This window comes from Bubalus kerabau, chromosome 14 (genome assembly GCF_029407905.1).
Source record: "Bubalus kerabau isolate K-KA32 ecotype Philippines breed swamp buffalo chromosome 14, PCC_UOA_SB_1v2, whole genome shotgun sequence".
In the NCBI taxonomy this organism is placed as follows: domain Eukaryota; kingdom Metazoa; phylum Chordata; class Mammalia; order Artiodactyla; family Bovidae; genus Bubalus; species Bubalus kerabau.
In genome coordinates, this window is record NC_073637.1 from 52,697,425 (window position 1) to 52,713,934 (window position 16,510).

The window sequence follows — 16,510 nt, forward strand, 5'->3', positions numbered from 1 at the left end:
TAGATATATAAATATGGACATGCTTATTTGTGTGATAGCACCCATGTAATAACAAGCACACCCAGAGTCCAGCTCCTGGATTGTAAATGCCATTCTCCATTTAGATACATTTATAATTTACCAAATACTCCTTGTGGATTCTAGAGTTGTAGCAGGAGAAATACTTTAAGGTATTTTAATAATGTAGCTTAAAAATACTCCATTATCAGGAGAAGAGCATTTGTAATTAAACAAATGTTTTGCTATGATATAGGAAGATATCTCCTCAATATCAGTGAGTTAGACAAGAGGTTTTTCTAATCACACTAAAGGAAGGAAAACACTTGATCATATCAAGTCAAAACCAACTAAGGAGCCCTCAACTCTGCAAGCCAAAGATTCCAAGACTGATATGTAATGTGTTTAAGTTATGCTTATATTTGCTCTTTTAATAATTTACATATTTTCCTATCTTCCCCTCTATAAAGCAATAATAGAGTTTTATGTTTGATTAGGACTTCCAAAGACATTTTTCCTATATATTTATTTCTTGCAAAACTATTCATGCAATATGCATAATAACCAATATCTAGATTCTAAAAACTAAGAATAGTAAGATTCAAACCACTCTTCACAGGTACAGTCCAGAAGTGGATATATGAAAAATACACAGATAGTTATAGTACAGGATATAATCTATTAGTGTTGCAAAACAATACACAAGCTGTGTTCTGAAAAATCGATGTAAGTTGATAAATAATTGCTGCTTTCAGAGAAAAGTGGCATTTGAAGAGGATCATGAAAGATAAGTTTTAAACAGGGTGTGATAATGCTAGTCTAAGGAAATCTAATATATCTAAATATTGTTTTAAAAGGTGAATGTTTCAGTGTGTTCTGAACTCAGTACAATCAGTTAGCTATGCCATATAAAGGCTGCAACATTCGTAAAAGTCACTGTGTTAAAACCACTGTTATTTATTAAGAGTAGATCTAGACTAGGAAAAGATAGGAGCAATTATTTCTGCCTCCAGAGTTTGTATCTTTCTCCTGCGCCCAAGAGCAAGCCTGGGCATGATATTCTTATAGTTGTGAAAGAGATGTTAGAGAGCAATTCTCAGCTTCTGTTATATCTGCCAAAATCCAATTAGCCAAAGCAAGTTACATAGCCAAATCCAAAATCAGAGAGTAGTGATTACTACTTAGTCTATGTAAGTAGTAGGCAGAGTAAAAATTTAAAATATATATATATATATATATATATAGTACAAAAATCATGTCATTACTGGTTTTCTTTCAGTAAATATCCTCCCTGAAATTCTCCTGAAATTTTATGACTTTTTCTTTTTTGAATATGCTTCTAAATTAAGAAACACATAATAAATTATATTTTTGTTCCAGTTACCAGTTATCACAGTCCACTACCTTGATTTTTTCATATTTTTAAGAGTTTATTTGAGCAAAAATTCTACACCTTGACTTTTAATATATTACCTGCACATTAGAGTTTGTCTTATTTGTAGTACCTCAAGGTAGTATATCAAGTGCTCACTTCCACACCACATAGACTAAAATTAGAATACAAATTAGCATGGTCCCTGAACAAGGATAAAATGCAAATTCATGAAGCATGCTTTTTTTTTTTTTCCTGAAACAGAAAGTAAACTATAGATATCTCAGGCACAGTATAATAAATATACACAGTAGTACATAGTATAGTCAAACAATCTGATAAATATTGCTTCATTGGAAATCATGGAGAAGGAAATGACAATCCACTCCAGTGTTCTTGCCTGGAGAATCCCATGGAGAGAGGAGCTTGGTGGGCTGCTGTCTATGGGGTTGCGCAGAGGTGGGACACAACTGAAGCGACTTAGCAGCAGCAGCAATGGAACTCATATTACAATATATAAATAAGTCTAAGTAGTATGTTATATACCTTCAATTTCCAAAATGTATCATGTCAAATATAACATTTTTTTTTTAAAGACAGGGTAGTGGTTTTACATTCCATTGCACTTTTTACTTATTTTGAAATGTCTCCTGTAGAACTGAAACTGAACAGTGACTAGTAGGAGAAACTGATTTAAATGATTCATTTTAGTTAGAAAATATCTTGATAGCTGAATATGTTTCTAAATAACATTTGTACTCTCAGTTTTTAGAGAGTACTGTAACTTCAATTAAAAACATACCAGAAAAAGAATGCTTTTTGATATAAAGGTAACCAGTTAGGCAGAATAATGTAGTTTAATCTTAACATATCCAACACTTTGAAATGTTTGACAAGGTGCATCTTCTAAGAACTTCTATATCCCAAAGCCAGTGTTTATGTGCAGGATTACAAATTTATGTCTGTTATTGATATTAAGAGAATCTTCATGTTCAATTGATAGTGACTTTTAGCTTTTCTAATATGAACATAATAGCCTGTATACTATCAGGTACTTTCCAGGGAGAATACTAGTAGGTTTATAAACGTGGCATACTAAAATACATTGCACTGATGTGCGGGTTCATTTTTCCATTGTTGCCATCACTTGTTCCACGGAGAACTCAAATGCTCATGTAAGGTATTTAAACTTTTAAGATCTATAAGGCTGAGGTTTCTCATACAAATCATAAGAAAAATAAGGTATCTGTCTCCCAATATATATAAATGATAGAAACCAATCTCTCTATACAAATTTATTATGTTTTCAAATAACTCCAGAATGTGTTTTTTAAAGTTGACTTTATTTGCCATACTTTTTTTTATATGTACGGCCAATAAAACAGACTGTAACTTACTTTATTAAAGCAAGCAAGATATGTATGTCTGTGTGTATATATATACACACACTGCAACAACAGCTGGTAAGAATCTGAGAACTTTGAAAGTACTCAGATCAGTTTACATTTGTATGTATAGTCTTTGGACTTAGTAAATATTAAGACTGTAGTAGATATATGTCAGTAATAGGTATTGTGAATGTGAGCATTTATCTCCTGTCTACATTTCAGGGGTGCTGGAAGTTTTTCTCATTTGATATGAGATTGTACTATATACATTTCAAAAGATCATATGAATGTTTTTTGGCAAAACTATAGAAAAATCACCTTAAAATGGACTTTCCTTCACCATGTATCTTTGCTCAGAATAAATGAAATGCACCAACAAAAATGAACAAGTCACAAATTAATTTTCAATTTACATGCAAATTTCATAAACTTTCCTATGACAATCATGCCTCATTCCTCATTCCATAAAGTCAGTAGCCCAGATAGAATGTCTGTGACAATGTATCCATGCACTTCTGTGAATTCACAAAGAGCTTTTTAAATGATTTAGACCACTGGATGTTATGACCACACTTTAGAGTATAATAAATAAAATGTAGTACATAACACACTGTTTCTTGTTGAAAATGAAACATTTTTTACTCCCTAAATTTAACCATTAAAAAGTCATACATGGAAATTTTGTTTACATTGTTTTCAGAAAAATATCTTAATTTTCATCTTTGGGATTGTTCTGAGTATCTCTCCTTTTCCACTGGCTTTGTCTACTTTATTAATAATTTTGAGGGCATATATTTGTCTTCTTTACCTATAATTGGAAGAAAAGCTATGACAAACCAAGACAGCATATTAAAAAGCAGAGACGTTACTCTGCTAACAAAGATCCATCTAGTTAAACTTATGGTTTTTCCAGTGGTCATGTATGGATGTGAGAGTTGGACTATAATCAAAGCTGAGCACCGAAGAATTGATGCTTTTGAACTGTGGTGTTGGAGAAGACTCTTGAGAGTCCCTTGGACTGCAAGGAGATCCAACCAGTCCATTCTGAAGGAGATCAGCCCTGGGATTTCTTTGGAAAGAATGATGCTAGAGCTGAAACTGCAATACTTTGACCACCTGATGCAAAGAACTGACTCAGTGGAAAAGACCCTGATGCTGGGAAAGACTGAAGGCCGGAGGAGAAGGGGACGGCAGAGGATGAGATGCTTGGATGGCATCACTGACTCAATAGACATAAGTTTGCGTAAGCTCTGGGAGCTGGTGATGGACGGGGAGTCCGCGTGTGCTGCAGTCCATGGGGTCGCAAAGAGTAGGACACGACTGAGTGACTGAACTGCACTGAACCGCTAACTTATCTCTGAAGTATTTTTAGTCCATCAGTATAAATTTCAATTAGAATAAGGCAGTTATCTTTCCTTTCTTTCCCTTTTAAAGAATAAAAAAGCTGAAAAACCTTACCATGGAGTTCCTGTTCCACAAATAAAAAAGGCCAAGCTATGTGTTCAAGCTAAGGATATATATGCTGATGAACAAACATCTGTCAATAGATTTCCCAAAGCCCTGAAAGTTAATCATTTTTTTCTACTTTCGATTTAGTATCTCTTAATAAAAATAAACCTTTTATTTCAAGCTAAATATTTAAAACATGTTTTGAAATACAACAGCTTATTTGTAAAAAAAAAAAAAAAAAAAAAGAAAGAAAGAAAGAAAAAAGAAAAGAAAATCACACAGAGTAAATGACCAGCATATAAGGTAAAAACATTAGATTTTTGAGCCATAAAAGTACTTTATCTAAAAACAGCTCTTATGGAAATTTCCAGTACCCAGGCTAAGCAAAATACATATATTCTTCTTGTCACCTAAACTTTATTTTCCTTGTTACCGAACTTTTTCCTCAATATGTACTCAAATTAGCTCTAATATCGTTGCTCTGATTCCTGACTGTAAATAAAATTAAGTGCTGTGTAACCAGATTTAAGATAAAATTTTTTCTTGCCAATTCTTCAACAATAGCAACTAGTATATTAACTCTTATGAGTATGGAATTTGTTGTATTTCATCAAAAGTGTAGTCTGTCTTATGGATATGTCTTTTTTCCTCTTTTGTGTAATTCTAACTTTTAGAAGAACATCTGGGTTTTCTCCTCAACCCTAATCTCAAATTCTCTTAAAAGCTTTAAGGATGGATGAATGCTGTCATGGTTACTTACATGCTGAAGTGGTGACAGTGGAGGGAGAGCCGACCTGACTTCCTCTTCATTGCAATAACCGCATAACAAACACTGCGGAACTTCCCATAGCGTGCAAGGGAAATCAAAGTGAAATATTTCTTCTTAATTCATTTATGTCCCACAGAGTTGGAAATCTAATGTCACTTTAGTTTACAAAATGCCTTTGTTGTGTGTGAGTCAATAGTTCCATAGTTAATAGCACTCACATTCAGTAGGCTCTGGCTTCTCATGTGCGTCCCTGGTAAGGATCCTTTGAGAACAAAGAACCAAAGAATTTTCTCTCTTTACAGAATTTAGGCCTAATTTATACCAGCACTGCACCTGAACTTTAAGGTTTCTGTTGTAAGAGGATGAAGCAATCTCTTTTTGCATGTGATTAAAGGAAAAATCATCTCCACATATCTCTCAAATCTTCTTTCCCATTGTGCCTCTCAGACATTTTTTGTTGTTACTGTTGTTAAGGCAAAATAAAAGTATTACATATTAAGCCATAATATGGTTTTTCCAGTGGTCATGTATGGATGTGAGTGTTGGACTGTGAAGAAAGCTGAGCGCCAAAGAATTGATGCTTTTGAACTGTGGTGCTGGAGAAGACTCTTGAGAGTCCCTTGGACTGCAAGGAGATCCAATCAGTCCATTCTAAAGGAGATCAGCCCTGGGATTTCTTTGGAAGGAATGATGCTAAAGCTGAAACTCCAGTACTTTGGCCACCTCATGCAAAGAGTTGACTCATTGGAAAAGACTCTGATGCTGGAAGGGATTGGGGGCAGGAGGAGAAGGGGATGACAGAAGATGAGATGGCTGGATGGCATCACCGACTCGATGGATGTGAGTCTGAGTGAACTCCGGGAGTTGGTGATGGACAGGGAGGCCTGGTGTGCTGCAATTTATGGGGTTGCAAAAGTCGGACACGACTGAGCAACTGAACTGAACTGAATCATGGAATGCACGAAAAGTCGTTTTTTCAGTTAATATCACAAGTTATTCAATTTGCATCTTCCTTGAACTGATACACGTAAGCACTTAATCTAACTTATGGAATTACTTCAGTAAGCAAGACAAACCTAGTCTTTGCTCTCATGAGGTTAGGTCCACTAAAAGAGATAAAGAAAAAGCAATTCAATTAACAAACAAAATATAGTTATAAATATATAATTGAATATATAGAGAAATCAACAAGGTGAATGAGAAGGATATGGTCAATGAGAAAGGCAAATGGATAAGCATTACAGAGAAAAGAAAAAATATATTAAAATTTCTTGATGTGTGACAGAGCTTGGAAAATTTTGGGACTAGAAAGAGGGCTATTTGGTGGAAGGTGGAAATATTCTCAAATTGGAGAGAGTCTCTAATGCATTTACAGGTTAACCTATATGAGTATTCATATCTAAAGCAGACCTTTTGTGAACAAGTTACACCATCATCCCTCTGATTCTGTGGGGGAGATTGGTTCCAAGACTCCCCAAGGATATAAATATGCACTTAGGCTCAAGTCCCTTATATAAAGTGGACTAATACAGTTGGCCATTTGTATCCATGGATCAATCTGTGGTTCAATAAATCTGTGGTGGCAGAGATCCATGGAAACAGAGGGCCAACAGTAATTAGTTCTTTTTAAAGTCAGTTTGCCAAAATGTATCTTTTAATTATATTTGCACCATTCACATTTAAAGTGATTATTAATATGTTGATGTCTACTATGTTTGCCACTATTTCTGCCTTCTTTTGGTGTAAAATGAGCATTTTAAATGATTCCTTCATATGCCCTTTTGGAATACCAATTCATTATTAATTTATTTAATACATGCCCTAGAGTTCACTATGTAACTACTCTAAATCAAGCTACAAATAACACTGTCACTTCACCTGAATTGAAGGACCTTAATGATAAATAACAAATACTTCTTGTCCATGTATTAACATTGCTGTCATTCAATTCACTTGAACAAATGCTATTACAATCCAATGCATTTTTACAATTATTTATTTAGCTAAGCAGTTATCTTTTAAATCAATTAAGAAAATAAAGGATCTTATTTTACCTGGATTTATTTCTTCTCTGGCCTTCTTTCTTTATACAGATCCAACTATCTAATCTACAACATGTTTTTCTGCATAAAATATATAAGCTCTTGACTTCACAGAACTGAAAGCTTAATCATGTATTTATAATTAATGAGATTATAAAAAACATATATGATATTATGAAATTATTGACTTACCTAATTCTACACATTATGCATATTTGATTTGCGAGCACAAGTATATCACAATCAATATCACTTTATATGCATATTCAATAAATATTTTTAATTTTATTTAAATGGTGTAGTTTTTATAGAGGGCTTCCCTGGTGGCTCAGATGGTTAAGAATCTGCCTGCAATGCAGGAGACTTATGAGATGGGGGTTCAATCCCTGGGTTGATCCCAGGGAAGATCCCCTGGAGAAGGAAACAACAACCCACTCCAGTATTTTTGCCTGGAGAATTTATGGACAGGGAGCATTTTCCGAGCTTTTCAGTTCAACAACAAATCCACATCTGCCGCAGTCTCTTGCCTTTAGTACCTATGTGCTATTATTCCCTTACCTGTAAATTCCTTTCATCATCATATTCACCACTTACAAGAAAATTAATATAACTCAAGTGAAAGTGCCAAATTGGCAGAGGAATGTCCATCAAAGCTGTTCATCTACTTTTTAAATTAATTTTCACATCAATTTAATAGGTCCTTAAGCTTCTGCCGTCTGCAACATAATACTTTCTCTAGTTTTAGATGATGAGGTATATATTTTTATTTTATTACATTTTGACCTGCAGGCCTACTTCCAGCACAGAAAGAGCAAATAACCTCTGAGATAGGTCTGGTACTTTATGACTTTGGCAAAATCAGAAACCACTTGGAACAGCAGATGGACAGATTTGCTACTAAGTACTCAGGTACCATTCATGGAAAATAAAAATAGGCCTTGTTATATTACACTTACAAAATTTTTGGCCTTCAGAAGGATTGTTTTCCTTCCAACGTTATTTGAATATAAACAGAGAGATTCAGAAAATGAATGTTAGCAAAACAGTGAAAAAAGTCCCTTCATAGGAAATAGCTTGTCCTAAAAGAAAGAACCACATCAAACTCACCAAAAGACCAAACCCCACCTTCCCATTTGCTCCTGTGATTCCATCCGCAAAAGGCAGACATGTGGGGATTTTGAGGTGATGGTGAGGAAAACAGATTTATGAGGCCAAGTCTTTTCAACAACTTGATCAAATGCTGTATTCAGACATGAAAAATTATATTAAATTCTTACTAGAAAAATCACAGTATACTTAATAAAGAGATAATTGAAACAATCAAGTAGGATTCTAGATATATTTAATCAGGGTAACATAATCCATACTTATTAACTGGGAGACATTATGGATGAAATAAAAAAGTACAGCCAAAAGTGATTGTATGCATGAATGGCCCAGCTGCCTGGGTTTAAAAGTCACAAATTCCCCATGACTTCAGCACATTCATTTTACATGAAAATAAACTTTTATGAACATTTATATATCTTCCAGAATTACAGGAAAATTATTTTAATTACACTTAAAACAAATAACACTTTCATTTTAAAAATACCCCACTTTACATATTTATGTTCCCTGTCATCCCTTAGTTTCATGAAATTCTAACCATTTGTCTTAATCTCATGAATTATAATTCATAAGACTGAAAAACAGGAAATTGAAGGATGATTGAAATCAGTCTCTTTTAGTTTCTAAGGGTTTATTTCCTAAATATAAAATATTTAATTGGTCACAAGGCTAGAGGGCTTTAATTCAGAATTTATAAAGGAAAAGGAAAGAAAAATAGATATTACTTACGATTGAATAATTAAATTTCTGGGTGAAACCTACTGGGAATAAAGGTTCCAAATTCCTGAATTCATACTTGAAGACACCAAGAACTAAAAAAAAGGAAATAATTTGCTTTGTTGTCACAATCAATAACTTATGACTTATAACAAATTCCCATGTGCTAATTCCCAATTCAGTGTTCCTATTGTCATAAAACCGTAGTGCATTTTTTACCCTCTTGGGCTTTTCTTTTCTTCTTTCTGCCTTTAATTACCTACTCGTCAACTGAGGTACAGTCATTGAACACAATGTATTGACCACTATTCCCTGATTATTTTGCGTGCATGTATCTAAAATCATTCACCTGAAAATTATGAACTGTAACATTTTGTCCACATCATGAAATGGAACTTGTTAAAGTTTTCCAATTTTTTCCCCTAAAATCCTACTCTCCCCCATATAAGAAATGATTTAGCTCACTGAACCAGCAACTTTTCATAAGTTACACTTCTACTGTCTGCATTCTGTTAAGATTTCTCAGAGTTCCCTAAATTTGTGTATTGGAACATTTTACACAGGCTAGAGCATACTTATGATGGGAAGCTGGGATGGAGATCTTGGGAGGCACTGAATTGTTCTGAAATTAAATTAGGCAATCTCTTGGAAATTGAGTCCATGATATAAGAAAAATGGTTTTGAAATGTCACTGCCCTCCAAGTACTCACTATGCCAAAATCTAGCTTGGTGATGCTTTTAGCATGCAAGTAATAAACTTCTTGAAAATAAAGTTTGCATTTTAAAATGCTGACATTTTCATTACTAAAAAAAAAAATTCTCAATTTTTTATCTGAATAGAGACAAGATGTGTGTGTGTGTGTGTGTTTATTTCCTTTTGTTTTTCCAAAAGTAGGAAACTTGAATGATTATTTTCATATGATACAGTAAATTTGACATTCATTAAAAGATGCTATTAGATACAAAAAAGAAAATCAAGTATTAAAAGCACACTTAAATGCATTAAATTTCAACAATGATAATTGCTGGAATTGTATCTTTTTACTTAGCCTTTGGGCTACCTGTCACCCCCCCACACAAATTCCAGATGTCTTGCCTTTTACAAAGAAATGAAGCTAGCTAGATTTGTGTGTACCATCCAAAAGGCTTCCTATATCTAATTGGTTTGCCCAGACAAAGTGGCAAGAGTTTTAAATGACAGAATTGCTGCATAGATACCAGCACAAAGCAATGAATTATTTTTAGACCCCTTCCTCTATTCTCTATTATATCAAGTCCATCCATAATAGTAAAGTCTCACAAAGTGAGATGTCCATTATTGCAAATTTCAAATTGCACGCTACCAGAGTTTCTGTTTCCTAAAGTACTACGTAATCTAGCCTAGGCAATCGTTTATGTTTTCCCAGCCCATTTTGCTTTTCAATCTGGCCTGTTACCAAGTAAGAGAGCAAAGCACAACTGAAGCATGACTACCTGTTTTACTGATCAAACTGTCCCTTGAATTTTCCTGCAGCAGCCAGCTTAAATCAGTGGCTTAAAAAATCTGGCATGTAAACAACAGATCACTGTCCAATGGAAGAGAGATTGTTACTGCAGAGGAGGAAAGAGGCTGAAAGGTTTTGAGAAAACATTTGATTCAGCAAAGGAACTGAACCTGAAAATAGCTAAGGGATCCTAGGCTTGCTGCATATTTGAATACCGTAGCAAGCGTACTGGAAGAGTACCAACAGTGGATAAGAATGATAATCTTCATTTCTTCTTTATCATCCATTGGTAGAAATTCTGTTTGGCTTACAGGGTCAAAAAATAGATGCAGAAAGTCACTTAGTGAGATATAAAATAAAAAACATAGTGAGTTGTAATAAGTAGCTAAAATATGGGCATTTTGCTGTAATATTAACTCTTACGCATATAATTTTTATAATTTGGGGGGATTTGCTTTATATTCAGTATAAGACATAATACTTCAGATGATTATTGGATAACAGTATAATTACTATGAGAAACCACAATGCAATATTGTTTAACGAGTTCAGAACAGTATACAGCAAATAAAGACTAGAGAATCCAAACTAGATTCTGTTGTTACCCATTTTTATTTTCAGTGATTTTTACAAAACTGTGTTTTCTTCTTTAACTTCTTTTTGTGAGAATTCAGGACTTCGTGTGTGCATGAGTGTCATTTTCATGTGTGTGCTTGCTGACCCTTTGCCAGTGTGCACAAGGATGAAACAGGATTGGCAGACAGGTCCAGTAAAGAGAGAAAAGCAAAGAGAAAAGAGATAAAATATTAGGAGAGTATGGCATATTTTATAACTGGTGAAATTTGAGCGGGGAAGAAAGAGTTCATGGAATACAGTCTTTACGCAAACACTTGACATTGAAGCCCTGACTTAAGAAATCTGTAGTTGAGATTCCAAACATGTTGAATACTTTTCAGTACACTTAACAGTCTCATTCAATAAAATAGTGTTTAACCAAGAATTGCTGCTTCCAATCCTGAGAAATAGATAGTTTTGCAAAATGTGTGGCTCCTACTGCAACCCAAGAATTTTGCAAATAATCTTCATTCCTTAACACTCAAGTAAATGTTCTAATCCAGACTAAATGCTCTAGTCACTATTATTGTTTCTAGGTTCTGGCACAACTTGCCTATAATCTTGAGTAGCAGGTGCCCCACTCCACACCCACTCTCAGAACATCTAGTACTTTCCTGATTGTCAGCCCCTAAGAAGGACAATCTCCAGGGAATCCTGTCTTGGCATAAGGAACATATAGGTTTAATTCTTTTGTTTCCAATGAATGCTAGAACATAAGACAATTATGCTCTTTAAATTAGTTTGAGTATAAACTTCCAATTACTTTCCTCACCACCTAATTTCCTGAAAAATCTCTGGGTTACAATCTCTAACAACCTGGCATTATATCACATATACTTGGCTTCTACAGGAAACATCTACTTTTGAAAGGGACATCCCCACAACATTGCAAGACTAAATTCAGCACTTTTAAAACATGCTCTGACATTGAAGGTATATCCATGTCAGGTAAATCTCTATTCTCATTATATCATTAATATTATGCTATTGTGATTGAGGGTATTTTCTAGTAGTATATTTATTCTTAAATTAGGGTGTTCATCAAAATCACCAGAGCATTGCATTTAAAAATATGAATCTTGATGAATAAGTGATCTGGAAGATACAATAGTGGAAATCAACCAATCAGGACAGCAGACAGAAAAGCAAATTAAAAACAAATGAAAGCAATATACAAGACATTTTGGATATTATAAAGCATCTCAATTGACACATAATAGTGATCTCAGAAGGAGAAGAAAGAAAAAAGGGGATAAAACAGTTTTTTGAAGAACTTATGGCTGAAAATTTACCAAACCTAAAAATTCTCCTTTGACTGTGTGGATCACAATAAATTGTGGAAAATTCTGAAAGAGATGGGAATACCAGACCACCTGACCTGTCTCTTGAGAAACCTGTATGCAGGTCAGGAAGCAATAGTTAGAATTGGACATGGAACAACAGACTGGTTCCAAATAGGAAAAGGAGTACTTCAAGGCTGCATATTGTCACCCTGCTTATTTAACTTATATGCAGAGTACATCATGAGAAACGCTGGATGGGAAGAAGCACAAGCTGGAATCAAGATTGCTGGGAGAAATATCAATAACCTCAGATATGCAGATGACACCACCCTTATGGCAGAAAGTGAAGAGGAAATAAAAAGCCTCTTGATGAAAGGGAAAGAGGAGAGTGAAAAAGTTCACTTAAAGCTCAACATTTAGAAAACTAAGATCACGGCATCTGGTCTCATCACATCATGGGAAATAGATGGGGAAACAGTGGAAACAGTGTCAGACTTGATTTTTGGGGGGCTCCAAAATCACTGCAGATGGGGATTGCAGCCATTAAATTAAAAGACACTTACTCCTTGGAAGGAAAGCTATGACCAACCTAGATAGCATATTCAAAAGCAGAGACATTACTTTGCCAACAAAGGTTCATCTGGTCAAGGCTATGGTTTTTCCCTTGGTCATGTATGGATGTGAGTTTTGGACTGTGAAGAAAGCTGAGAGCTGAGAATTGATGCTTTTGAACTGTGGTGTTGGAGAAGACTCTTGAGAGTCCCTTGGACTGCAAGGAGATCCAACCAGTCCATCTTAAAAGAGATTAGTCCTGGGTGTTCATTGGAAGGACTGATGCTAAAGCTGAAACTCCAGTACTTTGGCCACCTCATGTGAAGAGTTGACTCATTGGAAAAGACCCTGATGCTGGGAGGGATTGGGGGCAGGAGGAGAAGGGGACGACAGAGGATGAGATGGCTGGATGGCATCACTGACTCAACGGACATGAGTTTGGGTGAACTCTGGGAGTTGGTAATGGAAAGGAAGGCCTGGCGTGCTGCAATTCATGGGGTCACAAAGAGTTGAACACAACTAGTGACTGAACTGAACTGAAAACCTGGAAACAGATATCCAGGTACAGGAATCATAGAGGGCCCCAAACGAACTGAAACAGACCTATACCTAGACATATTATAATTAAAATGACAAAAGTTAAAGAGAAGTTTCTAGAGGCAACAACAGAAAAACAGAATTAATTACAAGAGAGCTTCTGTAAGTCTATAAGCTGATTTCAATACAAAAATAGAGATTGAAGGCCAGCAGGGAGTGGCAAGTTATATTCAAAGTCCTGAATCTGCAACTTATATACTCTATCCAGCAAGATGATCATTTAGAACAGAAAGAGAAATAAAGAATTTCTCAGACAAGAAAAAAGTAAAAGAATACAGCAATACTGAATCTACCATTAAAAAAATATTGAAGGGTCTTCTCTAAATAGAAACAAAGCATGAATCTATAGAAAAATCACAACTGAAAAGAGTTAAATACACCAGTATACGATTTAAAAAGATATTTTTGTGAAAGTGATAACCATAATGAACAGCGAAAGGATACAATTAAAGATGTAAAATTATTCAAAAAATTATACAGTGTGAGGGAGCAGAGTAAGAAATATCATATATTAACACATAAATAGAATCTAGAAAATGGTACTGATGAACAATAGCAGGGGAAGGAGAGGGTAGGATAAATGTAGAAAGTAGTGTTGAAACATACGCATTACAGTATGTAAAAGAGATAGCTAATGGGGAGTTGCTGTATAACACAGGGAGCTCATTATGGTACTCTGTGACAACACAGACGGTTGGCATGTGGTTGGGGTGGGGTGGGAGGTTCAAAGAGGGAGCAAACATATGTATACTTATGGCTGATTCACATTGTTGTATGGCAGAACACAATACTGTAAAGCAATTAAGCTCCAATTAAAAATACATTTTTTTAAAAAAAAAAGTAAAAAAAAAAATATTTTGAGATTGTATGACTCTCCTGTCTAAAGTAAGTAGATGTAATAAGGGGATAATATATTTGAAAAACAAGGAAATCACAAATCAAAAGCATACCAAAGTTTCACAAAAAAAAGAAAAAATGTATCATACAAAATAAAATCAAACTATAAAAGGAAAAATAACAAAGAAAAAATACAAAATCAACTGGAAAACACAGTTTAAAATGGCAATAAATTTATTTGTATCAGATTATCTTAAAGGTCAAAGGAGTAAATGCTCCAATCAAAAGGCACAGAGTGGTAGATTGGTTAAATAAAACAAGAACTTACAATATGTTGCCTGGAAGAGATTCACCTTAGGGTGAAGGACATAGGAAAGTCCGTTCAGTTAGTTCAGTGTTTGCAAACCCATGGACTTTAGCACCCCAGGCCTCCCTGTCCATCACCAACTCCTGGAGGTGAAGGGATAGAAACAGATATTTCACACAAATGAATATGACAAGAAAGTGGGAGTAGCAATACTTACATTAGACAAAATGGGCTTTAAAACAAATGCCATAAAGAAAGATAAGGTACACTATATAATGATAAAAGAATCAATGCAAAAAGAGCATATTATATTCATTAACACTTATGCATGTAATATATTAATATATTAATAGGGGCACCTAAATATTGAGTTGGTTCCATAGCATCTTATGGAAGAATCCAAATGAGCTTTTTTGGCCAACCCAACACATAAACAAACACTAACAGACATAAAGGGAGAAATTGACACAAGAGTAGGAGACTTCAACACCCCAGTCACATCAAGGGACAGATCTTCCAGACAGATCCTAAATGACACAGTAGAATAGTTCAGTTCAGTCATTCAGTCATGTCTGACTCTTTGCGACCCCATGGACTGCAGCACAGCAGGCCTCCCTGTCCATCAGCAACTCTTGGAGTTTACTCAAACTCATGTCCATTGAGTTGGTGATGCCATCCAGCCATTTCATCCTCTGTCATCCCCTTCTACTCCTGCCTTCAATTTTTCCCAGCATCAGGGTCTTTTCAAATGAGTCAGTTCTCCCCATCAGGTGGCTAAAGTATTGGAGTTTCAGCTTCAGCCTCAGTCCTTCCAATGAATATTCAGGGCTAATTTCCTTTAGGATGGACTGGTTAGATCTCCTTGCAGTCCAAGGGACTCTCAAGAGTCTTCTCCAACACCACAGTTGAAAGGCATCAATTCTTCAGTGCTCAGCCCTTTTTATTGTTCTCCTCTTACATCTGTACATGACTACTGAGCCAACTGGGAAGCCCCATATTTTTCATAGTTATAATTTCGACTTTGATTTATAAATCCCTCCAGAATCTCAAAATCAGCCCATCATATCCTCCTACAAACTGTTCTTACTCTATTACTGTTTTGATTTTACTATTCTCTTCTATTCAAATTTCAAGCTTCTTGAAATTTGAAATTAATGTTATCCATTGATTACTATTTCTAAACCTCTATATCTAATCAGATGTACTCATAACAATCATATATTTTAAAATTTCTTTTGCATCCATCATTTGTGTTAACATTGTCCAATTGTACTATCTTTCATCAGTGACAAAATTTTAATCTTGAAACTCATATCAGTTTCTTCTCTTTTCTTTCTGCAATGTCCCTGGAGATGTGCCAGTGCCATCTGCCTTCAGCAGAAACTGTGTGAAACATACCTGAATGGTGAACATCAGCTGCCTTACATTTAGGTTCATTTGAACATTCACAATGTAGTGACACTTCTCCCGGACCACACCCAACCAAAGGTTGAACCACTTCTACCAAATTAAAGATGCCTCTAATGAGCAATCTTTACTTCAGCTATTGCCTAGATAAGATTTCCTCAGAACTGCACTCAATTCTCAGTCTCTTGGTAGCAATCCCCCTTCCTTTCCTCTTTTCTTACAAGTATCAGAAATGCATTCTGGACCAAAGGTTCTCTTGGCCTGCTCTGGTTCTCTTTCCCATGTCAGCACTCTGTAGTCAAAAACCACTGAGAACATATCTGCAGTTGAAAATTCACCTTTTTACTCCTTTCAGCAAGAAAAATATCCATACCATGGAAAACTGATGCATGTCTCAATTATGAGGCATTAGAAAGAACTTGTAGGATCTGAACTTGTGTTAGATGATTCAAGGGAGGATATTAGAATGGCTTATATCTCTATTGAATGTTGTCAGGGAAAGGAGTGACTATATGATTGTATTTTTAATAAATTTTATCTACAGGGAGGGCAGATTAGAGAAAGATAAAGCTATAACTTGTTAT

General features: G+C 35.1%; 1 long non-coding RNA gene and 1 pseudogene across 18 annotated transcripts in view; one reads left to right on the forward strand and one right to left on the reverse strand.

Moving 5' to 3' along the window:
* The window catches only part of LOC129626936 (uncharacterized), a 151,229-nt gene that overhangs the window by 60,453 nt on the left and 74,266 nt on the right, over positions 1–16,510 (reverse strand). For 7 of the 18 annotated variants that reach the window (XR_008702290.1, XR_008702285.1, XR_008702287.1 and 4 more), the window contains exons 2-4: positions 8,857–8,939; positions 8,125–8,257; positions 4,967–5,046 (exon numbers count right to left, since the gene is read on the reverse strand). This is a non-coding gene — a long non-coding RNA (uncharacterized LOC129626936). Of the gene's footprint in view, positions 1–1,431; positions 4,422–4,966; positions 5,047–8,124; positions 8,258–8,856; positions 8,940–14,540; positions 14,663–16,510 lie in introns of those variants that run through there. The other 11 variants (XR_008702293.1, XR_008702300.1, XR_008702294.1 and 8 more) reach the window with 5 other exon arrangements.
* On the forward strand, positions 1,521–1,619 carry LOC129627479 (uncharacterized; annotated as a pseudogene).